General features: G+C 35.4%; 1 protein-coding gene across 2 annotated transcripts in view; it reads left to right on the forward strand.

The window, feature by feature from the left end:
* Positions 1-791: 791 nt before the first annotated feature.
* LOC119692182 (homeobox protein invected) overlaps positions 792-27798 on the forward strand; it is an 83375-nt gene continuing 56368 nt past the window's right edge. Inside the window, exon 1 of one of the 2 annotated variants that reach the window (XM_038111689.2) lies at positions 792-1094. The gene's annotated coding sequence lies outside the window, so the exon portion shown is untranslated. The remainder of the gene's footprint in view (positions 1095-27798) is intronic. The other variant, XM_038111683.2, reaches the window with a different exon arrangement.

Below are 27798 nucleotides of genomic sequence, written 5' to 3' on the forward strand. Positions count from 1 at the left end.
AATAATATTAAGTAAAAGTAAATTATTACTGAAATAAGCAAATAGGTTGAAGTATATAATGTTTTTAAAAACAGATTTTTATACTCAGTTCTACAGGGTGTTGCAAAATAGGTCGGCTAAAAGAGGTTGAGTACTCAGAAGCTCATTCTGTTAGATATTGTTTTCTATAACTATTGTGAAATTCTTGTTTCTTTTTTGTTTTTTACAGAAACCTTTTTTAAGAAGTGACTTTTGTACGTAGGTAGGGAAAAGCAACTTGTTTAAAAAAAACAAATAGTCAAAGACCTAAATCAAACAGCCCCTAACAACTAAACATAATCAAATTACCTTCATATTTTAGTCTCATTACTTAATTGGTAAAAATGTGTACTTAATTTTTGCCGGTGCCATATTAATGAATAAAATCGGATGACTGATAAATAATAACAAAAACACTGTATAAAATTCATTCAGATCAAGATATTTAATATTTGGAATGATTTATATGAAAAAAAAAACAAGTCACTCAATTAACAGAGGCAACAACACGCATCAAACAGCCAATTGTGATACGTCAGACATTGTACAATGACGAAATGACAACTTCACTTTTATTTAAATATATACGAAACGAACACAGCAAACATACAGACAGAACATTATAATAAACTCTCGCCGAGCAGAGAAAGAAAAATAAAAATTGAGCGGGAATCCTGTGCTTATAAATATAGCGGCGGCGGCGCGGCAAGGGAAAAAAACGTCGTGCCAAGCCCCGCCCTCCAAGAAAGGGACGGTACCACGCCTTCCCCAGTGGGGGGGATGGCCAACCTCATTCGCCAGTCACTACCAGCATTCGCGCACCGCGTACGTTTCTGTCAACAAAACGCAATTTTTTATTTATTAATTAAGACTAAAAAACTAAAACCTCCTTGCTATCAGGCAACGAGGGACGCGCGTGGATTGTCGTTTTAAAAATTCGGAACGCAGCCGAATTGTGTCAGTGTGTGTGAGTGTGTACCTACGTAGGTGTGTAACGCCTATGTAGTTGGTTGTTCGTTGTTTATTTCGGGAAATGGAGGAGCTTTTCGGACTTTTCTTCGGATGCGTGTGAAGTGGTAAGAGTGTATTTTTTATTAATATTTAACCATATAAATTATATTCTGGCGGCGTTCGCCGGGCAATGCCGGAGGAACCGGCCGGCATAAGCGTCGGACACCTTTTTTTGCACAGTACCTACCGTCAGATACCTACCACTACCATTATTATAATGAAGAAAAAATATAAATATCTGAATTAATTTTCACCAACCATATATTTATTGTATTTTGAAAAATAACTTTTGAAATATTGAAGGACTGCCAAAGTACCCAAGATTTGTTTTTTTTTTGTATATCTTTTTTTCTATTATCCTAGAGTCTTTCATTCCAATTCGTTACCAGAGGTGAGACCATTCTCAATTAAAAGCTGGAGTCATATAAAATAAATAAATATAAACACTCACACCTTGTACTAATGTACTCCCTTGCGGGGTAGGCAGAAGTGCATTGCTGCAACCACTTTTGCAAGCTGGAGTCACTGTGGAAGTATTTTCTTCCAGTTTCGAAGCCCCGCGGCGGTACGATGATACAATTTTCTTCCCATTAAAAAGCCGGCTGCAAAATTATAGCTATTTAAACGATCCCAACTTATACTCTGATTTCACCTGCAGAGTAGAGTGGCGAGACAGTATCCTCGGCCAATGAACGGGTAACTATTGACCGAGTGCTCAACCAAGGATACTGTCTCGGTCACTCTACTCGGTAGGTGTAATCAGTGTCTTAGAAATGGGAAAACAACGGTCAAATCTAGGGGTTTCTCATCAGCATCAGAAATATCTTTCCTCCGTTCTTCTCCAATAAAAGACAAGAGCCCTTTCAAAACGTAGTACCTATATAATAGTTTGTAAAACATTGACCAATAAAGTTTCTATGGAGTAGCAGATTTTTCATAACATATAGATCAAACGTTATTCGGAATGACCCCTGAGGTAACCCCTTCGGCTTACTAGGTTTACCAATTTAGCAACACCCTGTATATACGCCGGCGCACCCTTGAAAGCAACTGAAAACTAATATTTTATCAATGGCGACCCTAAGTAGTCTATAAGAAAGTTTAAAAAAATATTTTTACATTTTCAACAACTTTTAATTTACCTAACCAGGTTTACTTCATACCAACATAAACGTTGTTTTTTCAGCTGAAAACGTTTAATTGTTTACGATTACACGCCATTTAATACAAAATATCAGTAAAATCATTAAATTACTTAATCATAAAGTGTTGAAAACAATCGGGTGCTATTGTTGCTTAAGAAAATATATAATTATTTATTTTAACACTTGTGTCAACGTCTGTACAATGGGCTACGCAATTTAATATAAAGGAACACACAAAAGAATTATTTATACTGATTTCACTGTAACTGAACAAATATAACAAATTATTAATTGCTCAATATATTACAATTTGTACTTCTTTTGTTAGTTGCAGACAAGGACATAATGTTTAAACAGCAAAATTGTATTTTCATAAATTATAATTATTGATAACTTATTAATTAGTAGACAGTTTCTTTCTTTTTGTATAAATTATTTATGTTTTTGACGTCAATAGACTATAATTAAATTTTATATTTTTCCGTATAAAACTTCCTTCGTTCGTGTAAATATTGTTTCAGGGAAAAGAAAAATTTATAATTCATAATTTAGTAGTGTTTATATTTATTACATAGGTAATTATTATACAGGGTGTTTCAAAAAGAGTATACCAAGCCGAAAGCGGCAACATACTATACATAATACATGTACTTATTTATAAGTTGTAACAGTTGTGATAAGCTTTCCTGAAAGATACGTTACGACTCTCAATCTCAAAACATAAATATTAGTTTTTAGCTATAACTGGGAATCATTTAATTTATATTATTTATCCTAACTTGTATTAAATACCTAACTGATAATAATATTAAATCTATCAATATCAAGATCTATTCTTATTCGATCGATTAAATTTTAGTTCTCAAGCGCTTCGGTAGATGGCGTGAGGCGTGTCTTGCGCAGCGTCTAGTTATAATTTATCGATCTCTACCATCAAGAGTATATCAAGATTTATCACCATGACTGGGTCGGGATAAACTGAAGCGTCGTGATGATACTTTATTGTGTTTTTGGGGAATCAAATATTGACTATTGTTCTTTACCAACAAAGGAAAAAAGTGGGGTTTTGTACGTTTAACGTGTCTGTGACTCAGTACCAATATCTGACAGAATCTGTCTGTTTATCTACGGGACGGGTAACTCCTAAACGGCACAACCGTTTTTTTTTTAATTTTATTTACTTACTGGTGTGATGTAAATACAGGCTATGTACCTATTTGGCAACTTGAGCACATGCGGTAATACAATATATTATTAAGTATTAGGTATATACTATATAGCTAAATTTTCATTTGGATTCCCATGCATCTACAAAAACTTTATCATCATCGCTATTTATAAGTGAGCACAAATACTTCAAACAATTTCAGATAATATATTATGTACCTATGTAAAGATTAAAACTATTAATTAAAATATGTATATAAAAAAAGTTAATAGCAACAAAATCCGCGCCAACTGTCGGAATTAGCGTTTTATTATCTTCATTCCTTAAAAAATATAGACTTGAAACTGTGACAGGCTGGCAACACAGTCCATAAACAAGATAAACGCATCCAAATAGTATAAATCACGGTCCAAACAGCCACAAACATGTGTTGACTTTTATAAGCTGCCGTAAAAAAAAGTTTCGATTTGTTTATTTTTTTCCGAGGGAAATTTTATGCGCGGGAAATAGGTAGCTGTTTCCAGCCAGCTCTAAATTGTTTTAAAAATAAAATTAAATTTACGCATTTGTTTCTACGAAATTTTAACAGTCGCTAAACTAAATACATAGGTTTCTACTTGTCTAGGTGAGTATAGTATGTGTACATTCTATGCTTATTCCGCTTACACGTATGCAATAATCTAATCCGTATTGTAGAGGGATAAAGGTGGATCCAATATTATTAACCTAACTGACTAATGTGGGGGGAAACCTCATCAGTAAATGTACAAGAAATGTAGGAAGTATTAATTTTAATAAGTAAAATTTGTTCTATAAATCTAGGCATTTAGCCAACACGACAAAAGATAGGTACATATACTTACAGTTCCACAAACTTATCTGTTCCGGTGAGAGCGACCTAAATTGATCCATATCTCTTTACTTACTAATGAAATATATATTGTTAAGGATTAGATGGGTTTATTAATACCGCAAGGGCGAATTACTACTATGGGCAATCTTAAAATCTTATAGAATTAAGAAATATTACACATTTACGTGAGCTGTCACCGGAACAGATAAGTTTGTGGCACTATACATATACCATTTCATATTTTTTATGCAAATCTAATAACCTCTAGGGCAAGTATTAAATCTGAATAACTCCCTTACATTGTAAGAAAAATACTCAGTATAAGGAATATAAACCCTGCTCTATGAAAACAGCGCCGCGCCCCAGCGCGTGTCAACGGTAGGTAATTATTTTCAAATTAGGAACGCGTTACAAAATGGCCGACTCTGTCAACCGCCATAATCAGTGCACACAAATGACAGAGGGTGCTAGATAGACTCTACCCACTTAATAATAATAAGATAGGAAGGTAATTATTATGCCGTGCCATTATATTTTATAGAGAGCCATCGTATGGTTGAAGGTTGATGAATTTTGTAACGCGAATGACGTGCAATGGTGTGGCTTAGTATGCCTGCCATAGCATCAAGCTGAACTAGAACCCATTTCAGCACCGAGAAGCAACATTCCTGCTTATTTTTTTACTAATTTTTTATTACTTTTTAACCTTTGTTTCTGTGGTGTTAGAAATAAATAAATTTTCTTTCTTTCTTTCTTTCTTTAAATGTGCTAAAAGATAAGCGTCCACCTATCGGTATCTTAAGTACCTACGTATCGGACCAAATAGATGTTCATAAATGTATGGAGAAACGGCGTTGACAATGCCGATGAAGTGTACGCACTTATGTGAATTTCTATACAAGTTCGTTGCGTTACGATGCTGAAAGGTGGAAGCTTAACTTTATTATGCTTTGAGCGATAGAAATACATAGGTACTCAATACTCAATACTCAATACTCAATACTTTTATTGCATCCATAAGTAAATTTACAGTCCAAACTATAAAGTCCTGACAATAAAGAGTGAGATTTTGCTAAGATGCTAAAAAGCATTGCCAGTTATTTACTTACTTTTGCATATATTTTAAAAATAAAATACCGATTGACTATGGATTTTAAAGGATTTGTCCTTTAATAAATATAACAGACCGATTAAATACGATCTTAAACAAGACTGTAGTTAGTATATTTCAGAATATGGCTTATCAGTCAACACCTTTCCGCTTTCTATAGGTACTACTATACTTACCATTACCACTATAGCAAAAACCCTTATGCTTATCTCAGCTTTTGCAACATCCTAGCTTGCTGCACCAGTTTACTCGGGAGCTAGGCTAGCTGAGCTGAAATTAGGGGGATATGTACAAAGGTTACAATCGAGAGATAATTCATTTATTGATTATTATTTTTATTCTATTCTGAAGGGGTGGCTTTTAGAATAGAATTACAACGCAATTGCAATTTCAGGGATAAAAGTACCAAAATCCTCTGTTTCAGGGATCTGAAATCATTCTTAATTTAATTACTTCTGATTTATTACTACGTATACTTGGTAGAATTTACATAAACGTACATTATGGATACGTTTTTACAAATTTTACGACTGCTGAACACTTAAAAGTAACTGTCAAATACCTACAACTTTTTAATCGATGACTTTTATGTCTGTCAATATTTATATTCTCAATTAACAAGTATAATCGAATTCTTTACACCAACGCAAATATCTTTAGCCACTTTCCATGCCGTTAGCAAACACAATTTTATCGTTTTAAACGAGAGATCACACTTAAAATTTACCAAAACCAGTTCATCCGTAAAATTAGCGTAAAAACTCCGGTTAAGGGTGAGTCGCTCGTATACAGATGGTTCCTTTATTTAACCAACTTTAGAAAATAGTAGGAAGTTCTCTATAACTTTGTCGGATATATTATATGTAGGTAATTGGTAAGTTTTTATAATTTGTTGTTCAAAATGCTAAGGTGAAAATTCTTGAATAAGGCATCAAAAAGTGAAAATTGCTCCAAAAAATTAAAAATTGATTTTAGATAGTGATTTTTGTGATCACTTACTTATCAAATTGAAAGTGCAGCTAACCTGTTTCAGATGCCTTTAGATAGATAGATAGATAGAATATTCTTTATTTTTGTACAAGTACAATAACTGAATTTATAAAGCTTATATACGTACAAACACATAAACACACACAACAAACACAAAAGGCGGTCTTATCAATAAAAGCGATTTTTTCAAGACAACCTTTGGGTGGAAGAATATTTATGTTCAAATAGGGTCAAGTGTACTAAAGAATTTACGAATAATATTATAAATAGGTATAACAATTAATAATAATATGCCTTTAAGTAAAGGTTCGTTTTTTTTCACTCCAGCTTTCGGAAAACTCTATTGCGCTAACGTTATGAGTGCCTAAAACCTTGTTCCATGTATGAGAAAGGAAGAAAAATTAAGTTTTAGCTAAAAAGGAAAATGGCGGCCGCGCCGTTAATCTGCTCCAACATTTTTATTACTCAATTAAAAATAAGCATACAAGAAACGTATTTTAATTTGCAATTAGGCTTAATCGTGAAATTTTATTTGGTTTTCACAGGTTTAATAAATTGCTGATTGGAACTGCGCTATAAAATTAATTAGATCTTTTATTAGATTTTCTACACTGTGATATAAATTTTAAATTCTATTGGTAAATGTACCATCAAAATTAACAGACACATTTGTAATCTTCATTCTTAGCTCTAATTTCTCCAAAGCCGGTTAGATCGTAACCAGGGATTGATTCATCAATTAAACGTCATCTCCATATTAAATTCTTGACAGATGTGTCAAAAGTCAAGCAATAATCAATGGTTATGCTCTAACCCACTATGGAGAAATTGGCACTTAATCTGTTATTTCCTTAATTAAATTCTTATTTCTCCGATAATAATGGCGGATAAACTAAGACGGATTCTAAACGGTGCCAAGAAGGTGTAAACGTCTATAAATATACTTAAGCCGAAAGGATGTAAGTATTCTGAATAACTTTTGACCCCCTATCAGGGTAAACGCACTATTTAGATAGGTCTGGTTTCTCTGACCCAGACTGTATACAGGATGTTGGAAAAAGGGTATACTAAGCCGAAACCTACATGTGCAGAAGGGCTAGTACGGGGCGCATTTAAGACGTGACAAGAGTTTTGCATCGCGCTCACTCACATCGCGCAGCCTCAAGAGCGAGCGAGACGGAGAACTCTTGTCACGTCTTAATAGCGCGCTGTGCTACAGGGCCAGCATGGTATATTTATGTCGCAGGCAATTTGTAAGATCTCGCCGTTTACATACGGCGTCGTCAGTTTACAAATGCTCGCTGTTTTGTAATTTGCTTTGTTTTGTATATCTAAGCCCGAAACTGAAATCAGAATTTCAAAATTCGCGTTTTTTTTACTATCATCTGATCAAGATGTCGTGGCCAATGATGAGATATACCATGCTGCACATGTAGGTTTCGGCTTAGTAATACTTTTTTTGTAACACCCTGTATTACTTACGTACGATATAATATCCACAAACAATTAATAACATCCATTTCACGATGGTGTCCAAAAACCATGCGACGTTTTATCCAAACATGATATTCGGTCATGGCTGTTGATAAAAAATAAAACATTATTTAATTTAGCGTGACAGTTCGCTGAAGTGGAAAGGCAGCCATGTTGGATTGTTCGGTGAAATTATATTGCTCTGTGTACAATGTTGAATTAAAGTCATATCGTTAGAATGTTGTAGTGTTTATGTCGTCAGTTGTTTAATGGGGCATTGGAATAGTTTGTTTTACTAAATGTCTATGTAGGGTTATACCTCGTTTCAGCTAGGATGATTCTTGTGACAGTTCACAATTTTCCGAATTACGCACAAATACTCTTGCGAAATCTGTTCATTACGACGGATACGACTCATACTGTGTCAGCAGTTGATAGACAAAATGTACAGAATTTCATGATGGGATCTCTGAAACCGAAAAACTCAAAACGTCTCCATAACGAAACAAGAATCATAAAACACACACGCACTCACGCCTTGTACTAATGTACTCCCTTGCGGGGTAGGCAGAGGTGCATTGCTGCAGCCACTTTTCGCCAGAGTGTTATGTTAGTCCCAATGTAATAGGGGGCGGGCCTATTGCCATTTTACGGGCACATCCAAGACCCGAGAACAAATATCTGTGTTTAAACAAATATTTGCCCCAGCCGGGATTCGAACCCGGGACCATCGGCTCAGTAGTCAGGGTCACTAACCACTACGCCATTCGGTCGTCTAAGAATATACCTGCGGTTATACCTACCCCCACATTCAGTTTTCATTTATAATACAATAACTCGTTATAAAATAAATTGTGGTTTGGCTGTTTGCACTTACAGCTCACGACACGACAGGGTAAGAAAAAAAAACCGCGAGTCCTTAAAATAAGGCTTAAAATATACCTAGTTTGTACGAAGCCACATCCTGTTGAAAATTACGCGTATTATAAAGCTTCTTGCGTTTAAAGTCAAAATGTCGTCACTGTTATAAAATTGCAGTTATTTAAAGTCCTGTGTGGCATATTAATTGTACTTAACGCAATAATACTTATTGAAAACTGTATTCTCTGCTTAAGCTGTCCACTAGTGGAATAAATTAATAATTACAAGTGTAACTAGATATGCTGGTGGTTTTTAGTTTTGACGCTTTAACTTACATAATTATACGTGTTTCGTGCTTTTGACTCTTAAAATGCACTTTGTTTTATCGAACTCGATAGTAAGTATATTAAGACAAAAACAATAGGTAGGTTCTTAAGTAGCTACCTAGTCATCAGACTCACTAGAATAAGGAGTCAGAGTACTTATAGAGTTTTACAACACGCGGCCAAGACAGAAGTTTTACGGCAAAATCGAGAATCTGCCTATGACACTATTTGACTTGAATTCTATTATGGTAGCCATAGAGCAAATATTAATACTACTTACGTTACATATCGCGAAGTAAAAACGAAGTAAAATTTACGAAGTAGTTAGTGTCAAATTCAATACAATTTGAATCTGAAAATCGTTGTCAAAACAAATTCGCTATAGGAGGCCAGTGGTGGCGATAAGTTTTTCGAACTCCTTACTCTATGGTTCTATCAAATCCTCTTTTCTTTACACGTTCTATTTTTAAAACTAACCAAAGAGCAGGCCACGACAACCGTGCATACAGCCACACGGCTGTCCCACGAGATCGCTGGACAATCGACCGATTGATCAATTAGTGGCCAGTAACATCGGGTAACTCGATATAGTAATCGATATTTATGTCGATTACGATGCGCATGTTCGATTCAATTATCGAGTGGAATTGTGAAGTCGTCAGTTCGTTGAGACTTGGGTTTTGTATTTGAGCTTTTGCATAATTTATAAATCCACATAAGTGCATTGTACCTACTTATCCCAAAACGGCGATATGGTTCGCAACCTATCATGTGAGTACAAATGTGCTGCGAAAAGTGGGTGGCTCGCTTTGTGAGCCACCTGCTCTGACTACCCCTTCGGGGATTACAGTCGTGAGTGCATATTATGTATGTATGTACTTATGTATAATTTATTACGATAATAGGATCTGATTAAAAACAGATTAGTGCTATATATTATATATTATATTATAATATACAGGGTTATTGGTAAGTAGACCTGATCCTTTCAGGAGGTGATAGAGGAAGGCATTTCCAGTCGATTATACCCTATAATGCATTATCCGAAACTTAACCATTTCTAAAATATTTAATATTTAGAGATTTTTTTAAATTTTTGCCAAAATTTTATGTTTAAAACCGAAAATAAAAAAAACTAGCCATATTTCAATACTTTTTTTGTTTGTTTAGCATTAGTAACATCTTAATAAACTAATTAAAATAATCAAATGTGCATTATTCGACTTTAATTAGACACAATACCTCAAAATAGATAAACATTTTAAAAAAATATTCAAAACCTAAAAACAAATAAGTTATATTAAAAAATAATTTCATATAACAATTTTTTGTGCACTTCAGCTTAAAAACATTGTCAACTTATAAGCTTTCAAATGAGATATTTCAATATCAAATCGATTTAGGTATCACCAAGATATGGCCAAAACAATCAGAGAAGGCGGACAAAATTCAACAGAAAAACTAACAAAATTAGCGCAATTTAAAGGTAAAAAGTGTGATGGTTTTCAGTCCTGTTCACTTTAGTATGGAAACCCGTGTTGAGTTTATAATATATATATATATATTATAGAATCTGATAGTAAAACGTGGTTGATACACAGTCATGTTAGTTCATTGATAGCTAGGTACCAAAATAGTCAAAATAACTACACAAATAATGCATGCCTAAGTAATCTAAAATATTTTATAAAATATGTATTAACATGATTGAGCTTTTATTTATTAAAACAGGATGAATCCAAGACCATTATACAACTCAACTTTAATTAAACAATTATCCGAAATTGTTTATCAAAACGGAACTTGTCCACAAATTGCTCTTTCATTTCTCAAAACTTACAATAATAATTGTACAAACAAAATAATTGTGTAATTGAGTAATTTTCCAGCAATTCCGTTATTGTTGTCAACACAGGGAGTGTCTGTCCGTTTGTCAACCGAAAAAGTGTTTTGGTGCTTTATAAAGACGAATTTTATTATTAGTAAAATCACTTTCATCTAAAGGTCTAAAGGTTGTCTGTAAGAGATCACAATTATGCAAGCGTAGTGTAGGACGCCCTGCTAGATGGGGTGACGACTTGCGAGAGGTAGCTGGTTATGATTGGATGCGGAAAGCTATAGATCGCATCCAGTGGCGTGCTTTGGGAGAGGCCTACGTCCAGCAGTGGACTGCTATAGGCTGATGATGATGAACATTGAAAACAAAGTATAGGCACAAACACTGGATTATAGTATAAAGCGAAGTCGGGTACTCAATGCACTCGATAGTATCAAAGATATTTTTTTCATCCAAAACCCGGTATGAAAGTTAGTATACTTACCTACTATACAGGGTGTTGCAAAAAGGGTATACTAAGCCGAAACCTACATGTGCACCATGCTGCACATGTAGGTTTCACCTGCGTGAAGTTAGCAGCCTAAAGTTAGCAGCCTTTGAATAGCCGACCAAATTAAGATGTTCACTTCAGTCATTGCATACTTTATCAATTAAAACACGTAAAAAGCCCCAAAAACATTGGAATAACAATGCTAGGTATTCATATAAACACTATAATATGTTCTAAAATAAATAAATACTAAAATATACGACGTTTACTTACTGATGCCCTTGTTGGTTAATGAATATTTTGTATGGGGGCACCAAGATGCCATAGACCTGCCAGCATCTCACCTGGTTTATTATGTGTGTTGACTCATTATAAAACACTGACAGAAGTTTCATCAACATTGAAACGGTATAGCAGGTGTCCAGGAGCCACTTTCTGACAGATTTTGGGTAAAAAATCACAATATTTCACGAATAATCAAGTTTGCAGGTGAAACCTGAAGGAAATCAGCTGCAAATGATAGTTCATATGAAAGTTATTATTTATACCTAGAAACGGTTTTCAGCAATTTCAGATTAAATGACTTTTGGTGAATATTCAAGGGGAAGATCAGAAAATAAAAGTTAGCAGCCCAAGATTACCATTTTGTATGGGGGCACCAAGATGCCATAGACCTGCCAGCATCTCACCTGGTTTATTATGTGTGTTGACTCATTATAAAACACTGACAGAAGTTTCATCAACATTGAAACGGTATAGCAGGTGTCCAGGAGCCACTTTCTGACAGATTTTGGGTAAAAAATCACAATATTTCACGAATAATCAAGTTTGCAGGTGAAACCTGAAGGAGATCAGCTGCAAATGATAGTTCATATGAAAGGTATTATTAAAACCTAGAAACGGTTTTCAGCAATTTCAGATTAAATGACTTTTGGTGAATATTCAAGGGGAAGATCAGAAAATAAAAGTTAGCAGCCCAAGATTACCATTTTGTATGGGGGCACCAAGATGACATAGACCTGCCAGCATCTCACCTGGTTTATTATGTGTGTTGACTCATTATAAAACACTGACAGAAGTTTCATAAACATTGAAACGGTATAGCAGGTGTTCAGGAGCCGATTTCTGACAGATTTTGGGTAAAAAATCACAATATTTCACGAATAATCAAGTTTGCAGGTGGAACCTGAAGGAAATCAGCTGCAAATGATAGTTCATATGAAAGTTATTGTTAATACCTAGAAACGGTTTTCAGCAATTTCAGATTAAATGACTTTTGGTGAATATTCAAGGGGAAGATCAGAAAATAAAAGTTAGCAGCCCAAGATTACCATTTTGTATGGGGGCACCAAGATGCCATAGACCTGCCAGAATCACACCTGGTTTATTATGTGTGTTGACTCATTATATTTATTTATTTAATCCTTTATTGCACAAATATATAAATAAGTGTACAAAGGGTGGACTTAATGCTAAAAGCAAAATAAAACACTGACAGAAGTTTCATCAACATTGAAACGGTATAGCAGGTGTCCAGGAGCCACTTTCTGACAGATTTTGGGTAAAAAATCACAATATTTCACGAATAATCAAGTTTGCAGGTGGAACCTGAAGAAAATCAGCTGCAAATGATAGTTCATATGAAAGGTATTATTAATACCTAGAAACGGTTTTCAGCAATTTCAGATTAAATGACTTTTGGTGAATATTCAAGGGGAAGATCAGAAAATAAAAGTTAGCAGCCCAAGATTACCATTTTGTATGGGGGCACCAAGATGCCATAGACCTGCCAGAATCACACCTGGTTTATTATGTGTGTTGACTCATTATAAAACACTGACAGAAGTTTCATCAACATTGAAACGGTATAGCAGGTGTCCAGGAGCCACTTTCTGACAGATTTTGGGTAAAAAATCACAATATTTCACGAATAATCAAGTTTGCAGGTGGAACCTGAAGGAATTCAGCTGCAAATGATAGTTCATATGAAAGGTATTATTAATACCTAGAAACGGTTTTCAGCAATTTCAGAGTAAATGACTTTTGGTGAATATTCAAGGGGAAGATCAGAAAATAAAAGTTAGCAGCCCAAGATTACCATTTTGTATGGGGGCACCAAGATGCCATAGACCTGCCAGAATCACACCTAGTTTATTATGTGTGTTGACTCATTATAAAACACTGACAGAAGTTTCATCAACATTGAAACGGTATAGCAGGTGTTCAGGAGCCGATTTCTGACAGATTTTGGGTAAAAAATCACAATATTTTTCATGAATAATCAAGTTTGCAGGTGGAACCTGAAGGAAATCAGCTGCAAATGATAGTTCATATGAAAGGTATTGTTAATAACTAGAAACGGTTTTCAGCAATTTCAGATTAAATGACTTTTGGTGAATATTCAAAGGGAAGATCAGAAATAAAAGTTAGCAGCCCAAGATTACCATTTTGTATGGGGGCACCAAGATGACATAGACCTGCCAGCATCTCACCTGGTTTATTATGTGTGTTGACTCATTATAAAACACTGACAGAAGTTTCATCAACATTGAAACGGTATAGCAGGTGTCCAGGAGCCACTTTCTGACAGATTTTGGGTAAAAATTGACAATATTTCACGAAAATTCAAGTTTGCAGGTGGAACCTGAAGGAAATCAGCTGCAAATAATAGTTCATATGTAAGGTATTATTAAAACCTAGAAACGGTTTTCAGCAATTTCAGATTAAATGACTTTTGGTGAATATTCAAGGGGAAGATCATTAAATAAAAGTTTGCAGCCCAAGATTACCATTTTGTATGGGGGCACCAAGATGCCATAGACCTGCCAGAATCTCACCTAGTTTATTATGTGTGTTGACTCATTATAAAATACTGACAGAAGTTTCATCAACATTGAAACGGTATAGCAGGTGTTCAGGAGCCGATTTCTGACAGATTTTGGGTAAAAAATCACAATATTTCACGAATAATCAAGTTTGCAGGTGGAACCTGATAGAATTCAGGTGCAAATGATAGTTCATATGAAAGGTATTATTAATACCTAGAAACGGTTTTCAGCAATTTCAGATTAAATGACTTTTGGTGAATATTCAAGGGGAAGATCAGAAAATAAAAGTTAGCAGCCCAAGATTACCATTTTGTATGGGGGCACCAAGATGCCATAGACCTGCCAGCATCTCACCTGGTTAATTATGTGTGTTGACTCATTATAAAACACTGACAGAAGTTTCATCAACATTGAAACGGTATAGAAGGTGTCCAGGAGCCACTTTCTGACAGATTTTGGGTAATAAATCACAATATTTCACGAATAATTATTATTTGTCGAAAGTACGAAAAAACTGATGATAACTAATGTCAGAAAGTGGCTCCTGGACTCCTCCTATACCGTTTCAATGTTGATGAAACTTCTGTCATTATTTTATTATGAGTCAACACACATAATTAACCAGGTGAGATGCTGGCAGGTCTATGGCATCTTGGTGCCCCCATACAAAATGTTAATCTTGGGCTGCTAACTTTTATTCTCTGATCTTCCCCTTGAATATTCACCAAAAGTCATTTAATCTGTAATTGCTGAAAACCGTTTCTAGGTATTAATAATACCTTTCATACGAACTATTATTTGCAGCTGATTTCCTTCAGGTTCCATCTGCAAACTTGAATATTCGTGAAATATTGTCAATTTTTACCCAAAATCTGTCAGAAAGTGGCTCCTGGACACCTGCTATACCGTTTCAATGTTGATGAAACTTCTGTCAGTGTTTTATAATGAGTCAACACACATAATAAACCAGGTGAGATTCTGGCAGGTCTATGGCATCTTGGTGCCCCCATACAAAATGGTAATCTTGGGCTGCTAACTTTTATTTTCTGATCTTCCCCTTGAATATTCACCAAAAGTCATTTAATCTGAAATTGCTGAAAACGGTTTCTAGGTATTAATAATACCTTTCATATGAACTATCATTTGCAGCTGAATTCCTTCAGGTTCCACCTGCAAACTTGAATATTCGTGAAATATTTACAATTTTTACCCAAAATCTGTCAGAAAGTGGCTCCTGGACACCTTCTATACCGTTTCAATGTTGATGAAACTTCTGTCAGTGTTTTATAATGAGTCAACACACATAATAAACCAGGTGAGATGCTGGCAGGTCTATGGCATCTTGGTGCCCCCATACAAAATGGTAATCTTGGGCTGCTAACTTTTATTTTCTGATCTTCCCCTTGAATATTCACCAAAAGTCATTTAATCTGAAATTGCTGAAAACCGTTTCTAGGTATTTATAATACCTTACATATTAACTATCATTTGCAGCTGATTTCCTTCAGGGTCCACCTGCAAACTTGAATTTTCGTGAAATATTGTCAATTTTTACCCAAAATCTGTCAGAAAGTGGCTCCTGGGCACCTGCTATACCGTTTCAATGTTGATGAAACTTCTGTCAGTGTTTTATAATGAGTCAACACACATAATAAACTAGGTGAGATGCTGGCAGGTCTATGGCATCTTGGTGCCCCCATACAAAATGGTAATCTTGGGCTGCTAACTTTTATTTTCTGATCTTCCCCTTGAATATTCACCAAAAGTCATTTAATCTGAAATTGCTGAAAACCGTTTCTAGGTATTAATAATACCTTTCATATGAACTATCATTTGCACCTGAATTCCATCAGGTTCCACCTGCAAACTTGATTATTCGTGAAATATTGTGATTTTTTACCCAAAATCTGTCAGAAATCGGCTCCTGAACACCTGCTATACCGTTTCAATGTTGATGAAACTTCTGTCAGTGTTTTATAATGAGTCAACACACATAATAAACTAGGTGTGATTCTGGCAGGTCTATGGCATCTTGGTGCCCCCATACAAAATGGTAATCTTGGGCTGCTAACTTTTATTTTCTGATCTTCCCCTTGAATATTCACCAAAAGTCATTTAATCTGAAATTGCTGAAATCCGTTTCTAGGTTTTAATAATACCTTACATATGAACTATCATTTGCAGCTGATTTCCTTCAGGTTCCACCTGCAAACTTGAATTTTCGTGAAATATTGTCAATTTTTACCCAAAATCTGTCAGAAAGTGGCTCCTGGACACCTGCTATACCGTTTCAATGTTGATGAAACTTCTGTCAGTGTTTTATAATGAGTTAACACACATAATAAACTAGGTGAGATGCTGGCAGGTCTATGGCATCTTGGTGCCCCCATACAAAATGGTAATCTTGGGCTGCTAACTTTTATTTTCTGATCTTCCCCTTGAATATTCACCAAAAGTCATTTACTCTGAAATTGCTGAAAACCGTTTCTAGGTATTAATAATACCTTTCATATGAACTATCATTTGCAGCTGAATTCCTTCAGGTTCCACCTGCAAACTTGATTATTCGTGAAATATTGTGATTTTTTACCCAAAATCTGTCAGAAATCGGGTCCTGAACACCTGCTATACCGTTTCAATGTTGATGAAACTTCTGTCAGTGTTTTATAATGAGTCAACACACATAATAAACCAGGTGAGATTCTGGCAGGTCTATGGCATCTTGGTGCCCCCATACAAAATGGTAATCTTGGGCTGCTAACTTTTATTTTCTGATCTTCCCCTTGAATATTCACCAAAAGTCATTTAATCTGAAATTGCTGAAAACCGTTTCTAGGTATAAATAATAACTTTCATATGAATTATCATTTGCAGCTGATTTCCTTCAGGTTCCATCTGAAAACTTGAATATTCGTGAAATATTGTCAATTTTTACCCAAAATCTGTCAGAAAGTGGCTCCTGGACACCTGCTATACCGTTTCAATGTTGATGAAACTTCTGTCAGTGTTTCATAATGAGTCAGCACACATAATAAACCAGGTGAGATGCTGGCAGGTCTATGGCATCTTTGTGCCCCCATACAAAATGTTAACCTTGGGCTGCTAACTTTTATTTTCTGATCTTCTTCTTGAATATTCACCAAAAGTCATTTACTCTGAAATTGCTGAAAACCGTTTCTAGGTATTAATAATACCTTTCATATTAACTATCATTTGCAGCTGAATTCCTTCAGGTTCTACCTGAAAACTTGAATATTCGTGAAATATTGTAAATTTTTCACCCAAAATCTGTCAGAAAGTGGCTCCTGGACACCTGCTATACCGTTTCAATGTTGATGAAACTTCTGTCAGTGTTTTCTTATGAGTCAACACACATAATAAACCAGGTGAGATGCTGGCAGGTCTATGGCATCTTGGTGCCCCCATACAAAATGGTAATCTTGGGCTGCTAACTTTTATTTTCTGATCTTCCCCTTGAATATTCACCAAAAGTCATTTAATCTGAAATTGCTGAAAACGGTTTCTAGGTATTAATAATACCTTTCATATGAACTATCATTTGCAGCTGAATTCCTTCAGGTTCCACCTGCAAACTTGAATATTCGTGAAATATTTACAATTTTTACCCAAAATCTGTCAGAAAGTGGCTCCTGGACACCTTCTATACCGTTTCAATGTTGATGAAACTTCTGTCAGTGTTTTATAATGAGTCAACACACATAATAAACCAGGTGAGATGCTGGCAGGTCTATGGCATCTTGGTGCCCCCATACAAAATGGTAATCTTGGGCTGCTAACTTTTATTTTCTGATCTTCCCCTTGAATATTCACCAAAAGTCATTTACTCTGAAATTGCTGAAAACCGTTTCTAGGTATTAATAATACCTTTCATATGAACTATCATTTGCAGCTGAGTTCCTTCAGGTTCCACCTGCAAACTTGATTATTCGTGAAATATTGTGATTTTTTACCCAAAATCTGTCAGAAATCGGCTCCTGAACACCTGCTTTACCGTTTCAATGTTGATGAAACTTCTGTCAGTGTTTTATAATGAGTCAACACACATAATAAACCAGGTGACATTCTGGCAGGTCTTTGGCATCTTGGTGCCCCCATACAAAATGGTAATCTTGGGCTGCTAACTTTTATTTTCTGATCTTCCCCTTGAATATTCACCAAAAGTCATTTAATCTGAAATTGCTGAAAACCGTTTCTAGGTATTAATAATACCTTTCATATGAACTATTATTTGCTGCTCATTTCTTTCAGGTTCCATCTGAAAACTTGAATATTCGTGAAATATTGTCAATTTTTACCCAAAATCTGTCAGAAAGTGGCTCCTGGACACCTGCTATACCGTTTCAATGTTGATGAAACTTCTGTCAGTGTTTCATAATGAGTCAGCACACATAATAAACCAGGTGAGATGCTGGCAGGTCTATGGCATCTTTGTGCCCCCATACAAAATGTTAACCTTGGGCTGCTAACTTTTATTTTCTGATCTTCTTCTTGAATATTCACCAAAAGTCATTTACTCTGAAATTGCTGAAAACCGTTTCTAGGTATTAATAATACCTTTCATATTAACTATCATTTGCAGCTGAATTCCTTCAGGTTCTACCTGAAAACTTGAATATTCGTGAAATATTGTAAATTTTTCACCCAAAATCTGTCAGAAAGTGGCTCCTGGACACCTGCTATACCGTTTCAATGTTGATGAAACTTCTGTCAGTGTTTTCTTATGAGTCAACACACATAATAAACCAGGTGAGATGCTGGCAGGTCTATGGCATCTTGGTGCCCCCATACAAAATGGTAATCTTGGGCTGCTAACTTTTATTTTCTGATCTTCCCCTTGAATATTCACCAAAAGTCATTTAATCTGAAATTGCTGAAAACGGTTTCTAGGTATTAATAATACCTTTCATATGAACTATCATTTGCAGCTGAATTCCTTCAGGTTCCACCTGCAAACTTGAATATTCGTGAAATATTTACAATTTTTACCCAAAATCTGTCAGAAAGTGGCTCCTGGACACCTTCTATACCGTTTCAATGTTGATGAAACTTCTGTCAGTGTTTTATAATGAGTCAACACACATAATAAACCAGGTTCGATGCTGGCAGGTCTATGGCATCTTGGTGCCCCCATACAAAATGGTAATCTTGGGCTGCTAACTTTTATTTTCTGATCTTCCCCTTGAATATTCACCAAAAGTCATTTAATCTGAAATTGCTGAAATCCGTTTCTAGGTTTTAATAATACCTTACATATGAACTATCATTTGCAGCTGATTTCCTTCAGGTTCCACCTGCAAACTTGAATTTTCGTGAAATATTGTCAATTTTTACCCAAAATCTGTCAGAAAGTGGCTCCTGGACACCTGCTATACCGTTTCAATGTTGATGAAACTTCTGTCAGTGTTTTATAATGAGTTAACACACATAATAAACTAGGTGAGATGCTGGCAGGTCTATGGCATCTTGGTGCCCCCATACAAAATGGTAATCTTGGGCTGCTAACTTTTATTTTCTGATCTTCCCCTTGAATATTCACCAAAAGTCATTTACTCTGAAATTGCTGAAAACCGTTTCTAGGTATTAATAATACCTTTCATATGAACTATCATTTGCAGCTGAATTCCTTCAGGTTCCACCTGCAAACTTGATTATTCGTGAAATATTGTGATTTTTTACCCAAAATCTGTCAGAAATCGGCTCCTGAACACCTGCTATACCGTTTCAATGTTGATGAAACTTCTGTCAGTGTTTTATAATGAGTCAACACACATAATAAACCAGGTGAGATTCTGGCAGGTCTATGGCATCTTGGTGCCCCCATACAAAATGGTAATCTTGGGCTGCTAACTTTTATTTTCTGATCTTCCCCTTGAATATTCACCAAAAGTCATTTAATCTGAAATTGCTGAAAACCGTTTCTAGGTATAAATAATAACTTTCATATGAATTATCATTTGCAGCTGATTTCCTTCAGGTTCCACCTGCAAACTTAATTATTCGTGAAATATTGTGATTTTTTACCCAAAATCTGTCAGAAAGTGGCTCCTGGACACCTTCTATACCGTTTCAATGTTGATGAAACTTCTGTCAGTGTTTTATAATGAGTTAACACACATAATAAACTAGGTGAGATTCTGGCAGGTCTATGGCATCTTGGTGCCCCCATACAAAATGGTAATCTTGGGCTGCTAACTTTTATTTTCTGATCTTCCCCTTGAATATTCACCAAAAGTCATTTACTCTGAAATTGCTGAAAACCGTTTCTAGGTATTAATAATACCTTTCATATGAACTATCATTTGCAGCTGAGTTCCTTCAGGTTCCACCTGCAAACTTGATTATTCGTGAAATATTGTGATTTTTTACCCAAAATCTGTCAGAAATCGGCTCCTGAACACCTGCTTTACCGTTTCAATGTTGATGAAACTTCTGTCAGTGTTTTATAATGAGTCAACACACATAATAAACCAGGTGACATTCTGGCAGGTCTATGGCATCTTGGTGCCCCCATACAAAATGGTAATCTTGGGCTGCTAACTTTTATTTTCTGATCTTTACCTTGAATATTCACCAAAAGTCATTTAATCTGAAATTGCTGAAAACCGTTTCTAGGTATTAATAATACCTTTCATATGAACTATTATTTGCTGCTCATTTCTTTCAGGTTCCATCTGCAAACTTGAATATTCGTGAAATATTGTCAATTTTTACCCAAAATCTGTCAGAAAGTGGCTCCTGGACACCTGCTATACCGTTTCAATGTTGATGAAACTTCTGTCAGTGTTTCATAATGAGTCAGCACACATAATAAACCAGGTGAGATGCTGGCAGGTCTATGGCATCTTTGTGCCCCCATACAAAATGTTAACCTTGGGCTGCTAACTTTTATTTTCTGATCTTCTTCTTGAATATTCACCAAAAGTCATTTACTCTGAAATTGCTGAAAACCGTTTCTAGGTATTAATAATACCTTTCATATTAACTATCATTTGCAGCTGAATTCCTTCAGGTTCTACCTGAAAACTTGAATATTCGTGAAATATTGTAAATTTTTCACCCAAAATCTGTCAGAAAGTGGCTCCTGGACACCTGCTATACCGTTTCAATGTTGATGAAACTTCTGTCAGTGTTTTCTTATGAGTCAACACACATAAGAAACCAGGTGAGATGCTGGCAGGTCTATGGCATCTTGGTTCCCCCATATAAAATATCCATTAACCAACAAGGGCGACGGTAAGTAAACGTCGTATTTTTTAGTATTTATTTATTTTAGAACATATTATAGTGTTTATATGAATACCTAGCAATGTTATTCCAATGTTTTGGGGCTTTATACGTGTTTTAATTGATAAAGTATGCAATGACTGAAGTGACCATCTTAATTTGGTCGGCTATTCAAAGGCTGCTAACTTTAGGCTGCTAACTTCACACACCTGTAGGTTTCGGCTTAGTATACCAATTTTGCAACACCCTGTATAATAATATTATAAATGCGAAAGTAACTGTGTCTGTCTGTCTGTTACTCTTTCACGCCAAAACTACAGAACGGATTTAAATGCAATCTGGTATACATATGGTGTAGACCTTGGGAAAGAACATATGCTTCTTTTTATCCCGGAATGCCCACGGGAAAACTTTTTAATGCGAAGCGAAGCGCGCGGGAACAGCTAGTATAAAATATAAATAATTGTTTATGTTTACCTATTAATATCATTGCTTGCGTAATTTGAAAGCAAAATATAATTGTAATACGAGTATAATTGTTAAATTGGGGCCTTCCTTCCGTATAAATGTTGGAGGGATGATAATATTATATTTGTACAGTCTGGCGCAGAGATACCTGACTTCTCTGAGTAGCATTCTTCTTGTGATAAGTTTATTTGTTACTCAAATGGCACTCTTATCAATCCATTGACGTGGGTTAGCACCACCAAATATAAGCAATAAACCCACCTATAATATAAATCTATCCAGTTCCTAAATATCTAGAGATGATACTGATATAGAACAGACTAGGCCTAGGTACCTCTAGGTACCCAGAGAGCTCTATGTTCTACCTGCGTACTTATCGCTATAGTGCCACAAACTTATTATCTGTTCCGGTGACAGCGAACTAAATTGATCCATATCTCATTACTTACTAATGAATTGTATATTTTAAAACATTAGATGGGTTTATTAACACCGCAAGAGCGAAATAACAATACGAGCAAACTTACAATCTTATAGAGTTAAGAAATATTAGAGATTTATTTGAGCTGTCACCGGAACAGATAAGTTTGTGGCACTATAACTTGTTGTGACAACCATTTTCGGATTCAAAAAGTAAAGATTTTGTTACTAATTACTTTGTAAATGTTACTTCGTTTTGACTTAACGGTCCCTCCTGGTCACATATTACACTCACGTGCAAAGAAACAGTTACAAAATGTGCACCAAATGGCCCCAATTTTTTTAAACATTTGGATAGGTTTTTTTTACAATATATTACGTTTTCAGTTGGTAATATTCTGATGCGCCGTTAAATGTACTTAAACATTGTAAAAGGCGTCATTAAGTTAGCTTTTTCCGTTTAGAAGTTTTTTGGTGATTTTCTCAATGGAACTTTTTCATTGCCCGTGAGTGTATAAACAAATTAATAATGACGCAAATTAAGTAGTACGCCCAATAAAGCTATGTTCCTTAATATCTAGAGATGTATCTACATCTACACATAACATACATCCTAACTAATATTATAAATGCGAAAGTAACTGTGTCTGTCTGTCTGTCTGTTACTCTTTCACGCCAAAACTACTGAACGGATTTGAATGAAATTTGGTATACATACGGTCTAGACCCTGGGAAAGAACATAGGCTACTTTTTATCCCGAATTTCCCACGGGATTTTTTTTAAGGCGAAGCGAAGCGCGCGGGAACAGCTAGTACTTAATATAGCAGGCCTCTAGGTAGTCTAGATACCCTAGGCTGACCTAGTATGGGCATGGCACGTAACGGGTCTATTAACGCATTGGACGACCATTCCTTATGAAAGGTGTTGATCTTTATCTAGAATTCACATTCTAGTAATTAGCTATCGATTGATCGAGTTTAAAGTTTCATAAAGTTTCGTAAAAACTTGGTAGATGGCGTTAGTTACAGATAAAATATTATTTCTAATATAATGTTATTCCACAGAGTACATTTGTTATTCTGTTTGGCTTGTGTGAGTGAGTGTGTGCATTATACACTTTTGGTGGCTTTATATACAGTATATATTGGAATACTTAGAATTTTTATTTTTAAAGGGTTAATTTTTTCATATTAAAAAAGTATCATAGCCTTAGTTCTACTTCTTACATACTTACCATAATTATGTAATAATCTACCCAAAAAAATATTTATAAATAATTTTCATTTATACTTACAAGTTTTTATCAAAAATATGCGTCATTTGGCTGTTGTGTTTAGTGCCAATTTCTCCATTGTCGGCTAACTAAACGACAGGGATTGATTTATAAATTAAACGTCATCTCCATATAAAATTCATGACAGATGTGTCAAAAGTTGACCATTACTCCCTGGTTATGCTGGGTTAGACCCAATGATTTCAAAAGGAAGGATACGCACTTCAGTACTTTTTGTCAAAAGAAAATGACACCCGCGCGCTGGCCCTAATTCATCACAAATGATGACAGATTTAAGTGATTTTAGGGCCAACGCGAGGGTGTCATTTTCAAGAGCGGTTGGGCCTGTCCTTACGCTAGATTATACAAGTCAATTCTCTAACCGAGAATGGAGAAATTGGCACCTATACTACCTATTTGACGTAACTATTCGTATTCGTATTATATTTGACGCGTCTAGACTTTAGTCAATTTTTTTTGTGTCACAAAAAACACACACGCACACACACGCACTCACGCCTTGTACTAATGTACTCCCTTGCGGGGTAGGCAGAGATGCATTGCTGCACCCACTTTTCGCCAGAGTGTTATGTTAGTCCCAATGTAATAGGGGGCGGGCCTATTGCCATTTTACGGGCACATCCAAGACCTGAGAACAAATATAATGTGTTTAAACAAATATCTGCCCCAGCCGGGAATCGAACCCGGGACCATCGGCTCAGTAGTCAGGGTCACTAACCACTACGCCATTCGGTCGTCACAAAAAAAAACCTACGTAATCTAAACATCTCAAACCAACAACTAAATAACGTTATACCGGAACAGGCCCAGACTACTTAAGCGAATGCCTAGAATACTAGCCTAGGCAATCTCGGTATCCTAGTACCTTTTAAAGACCGTTAAATGTATTTTAAATACATTAACACGTCAAATGGAACTAGCTTAGAATTATGTAGTTACTTTACTAGTAAGGTGAAGTGTCTAGTAGAGGTCTAGGTATAGTCAACAAATGAGATCAACGTCCACCCCGCGAAAGATTGATTCTAATTTCTAACCCCCTTTATTATTCACAAACAAGTTATGGGTGTTTTAGCTATTGAACTGTTCTGTCACTCTCTGACAGAGAACAAATTTGTTCTTTGACAGAAAGGGGACAAAACAGTTCAATAGCTAAAACGTCCTATAACTTTTTTATGAATAAAGTGGTAAGACTCATAGATGGAAACAATATGAGTTAAAGAAAGTTTATCTATACATATGTACATACAAGCTATGTGTAAAAAATACAGTAAGCAAAAAAAGAGACTTTTGAAAGTTCTCAAAAATAAAAATTGGCTCTCCAAGAATTTGTTTGAATTTTGCCATGAGTAGGTAGATATAGGTATTTTTGTGTGCCAATTCAAAGTAGTTCAGAGACACCTGTAGATACTAGATAAGGTCAGCAAAAAACTACGTGCTAGTAAATTGAACTGTCATCGCTTACACACATAAAGTATCGTTTGTTGTCATTTGTTAATTAATGGCTAATTGAAATAAATGAATATTATTATGGAATATAATGCAGCTTGTTGAATATAATGCTTGAGCGGTGGTAGCTCAGTCGGGTAAGCGCCCGCTTCTCACGCAAGAGATGCGGGTTCGATCCCGGCGCTGACATGTACCAATGAGTTCTTTTAACTTAAGTACAATGTATACCATCGCTCTTACGGTGAAGGAAAACATCGTGAGGAAACCTGCATATCTAGATTTAGCACATCTAGATATGTGAACCCACCAACCCGCAGTGGACCAGCGTGGTGGGAAATGGTCCAAGCTTAGGAAGGCAGTTTAGACCTTGGGGATATGCACAAAGGTTCCATTCGAGAGAGCCAGGTGCAGGTACTGTTACCCCCACAGAGAATAGAATAGAATTTCATTAAAATGAATTAATTAATTTATTAAGCATAATATACCTTTATGTGGCATCACCGTGGGACACTCTGTAGTTTAGCAATTTTATTTTATTTAAAATTTCTTTTTTATATTAAAGTGCGCAAAAACCTTTTTTTGTGGTTTATATGTTTTTTTTGTGAATTTCTTCCAATTTATTGCTTGTGAGTGTAATTACCTTATTTATTAAATGTGAAATCTATTATTGTAGGATATACAACAATAGATTTCACATTTGTCATCCTATTAGGCTATTTAAACTGAGGCATTATAATATAACGAGCTGTTCCCGCGAGCTTCGCTTCGCCTTAAAAAGTTTTCCCGTGGGAATTCCGGGATAAAAAGTAGCCTATTGTTCTTTCTCAGGGTCTTGACCATATGTATACCAAATTTCATTCAAATCCATTCAGTAGTTTTGGCTTGAAAGAGTAACATACAGACAGACAGACAGACACAGTTACTTTCGCATTTATAATATTAGTTAGGATGCATTCAAAAAAGGAAAAGTATAAATAAACCATAACACGAGCCGTGGCACTAATTAACGAACCTACTCGTATATTGCCATAGCGATCTATAGAATTAACATTTAAATTGGATTTAATATTTAAATTAAACACTTATTAGTCACGGGAAATGGCCAAATATTTGTATCAGTCGTAATCAGTTAATATACTAGGTACTTATGCTATATACAGGGTGATTAAAAAAGTCTCAGTTGGTCATTCTGAACAACTCGATGCCACTACATTTTGCAGATTTTAACAGCTATGTAGGATAGAAGAATACAAACGAAAATTATTTTCTAAAGTCTGTTTTTTAATCTCAGATAGGTACTAAATGACGGTCGAATGGCGTAGTGGTTAGTGGCCCTGACTGCTATGCCGAAGGTCGAAGATATTTGTTTAAAGACAGATATTTGTTGGGTGTTGATATTTATATTTAATATGTATCTATCTATGTATTTGTGTAGATATATCAGATGTCCGATACCCATAACACAGGCTCTGCCTAGCTTGGGGTCGGATGCCCGTTTGTGAGATGTGCCCACATGTTATTATTAATATACTAAATGGACAGCTATTCTGAACGGTTCATCAACAGTCGTTTGTCCCGCGATTAAGTGACGTATCGTTCTATTGGTATCTGAGATTAAAAAACAGACTGCAGCTTCTTCAACTGTAACGGTTAGAAAAATCGCTACAAACTAAAATTATTTTCTAAATTGGAATAATCGCAAACCATTTCAATAACTGAAGATTTGAAATTTCGAAAACAAAAGAGCAATTTTCCCAAAGACACCGCCCGAGTTCGAGTCTCGGCCGGGAATTCTAAAATCTTTAACTAACACCTTAAAATCGCATTTCGTGATACTCCACCACTGTCTTTACACAATGCAATCTGCACCTTATCCCTCTCAACATAAGGTCCAAATTCCTTCCAACATATTTAAAACACATTAGTTAAGCTATTATAACGCTTACCGTTCAACACATAAAGTCGATAACGACAGCTCTCTCTGCTCAGCTAATTCGCTTCGGACCCGCCGCGTGAACGATAACAGGTCTTAACACAACACGATAAGGTTTAAATTCCGTTGTACAGTTTAGTATGCAAGTTAGCAAGCGTATTAAGCGAAATACCTGCTTGGTCGACGTGTGTGGTCTGCGGCGACGCGCGCGGAGAGATGCTCTACTTGGCAATTGAGTTTTGGAGTTAATGATGCAATTTTGAATAGTTTACTAACGTATATTAATAATAATAATACTAATAATCCTTTATTTCAGGCATCAGTGGCCCATATTATAAACAATACACAAAAGTAATAAATAACATAATTAATTATAATAAAAAGAAAACTAACTTAAACTCTAGCACTAGTTAACAGGGGATTTAATAGCCTGTTTCACCTCCCTGTAGCGACGGAAAACGATTCCCGCAGGCTTAAAGATGTGTATTTTTTACGTGCTTGTGCTTACCTATATTTCAGTTATGAAAAAGAGGTGCACGAAAGGAGTATCCTCGAGTGACATACATATATATATACTTATTATATACTTACCCATGTCCAGCGCATACAATGTATCCCAGACCGTCCAATATGACTATTCCAAGTCTAGCGCTGTAGTGAAATAATTTATTTAAAAAAAAACTGAGGCATACTCCGTTCCGTAGAGAAGTCTGCAAAACCTATGACATGCATTAATTTTTTTTCTACGACTAATTAAAGCTTTTGTATTAATAATATTATTTATTTACTTTTAAGTATTTAAAGTTTTAATTTATCGTACCAAATAAAACATTTTAAATTTTGAATTGAATAATTAATATATTTTAATTTTATAAATAAT

The sequence above is a fragment of the Plutella xylostella genome, chromosome 2, assembly GCF_932276165.1.
Source record: "Plutella xylostella chromosome 2, ilPluXylo3.1, whole genome shotgun sequence".
In the NCBI taxonomy this organism is placed as follows: domain Eukaryota; kingdom Metazoa; phylum Arthropoda; class Insecta; order Lepidoptera; family Plutellidae; genus Plutella; species Plutella xylostella.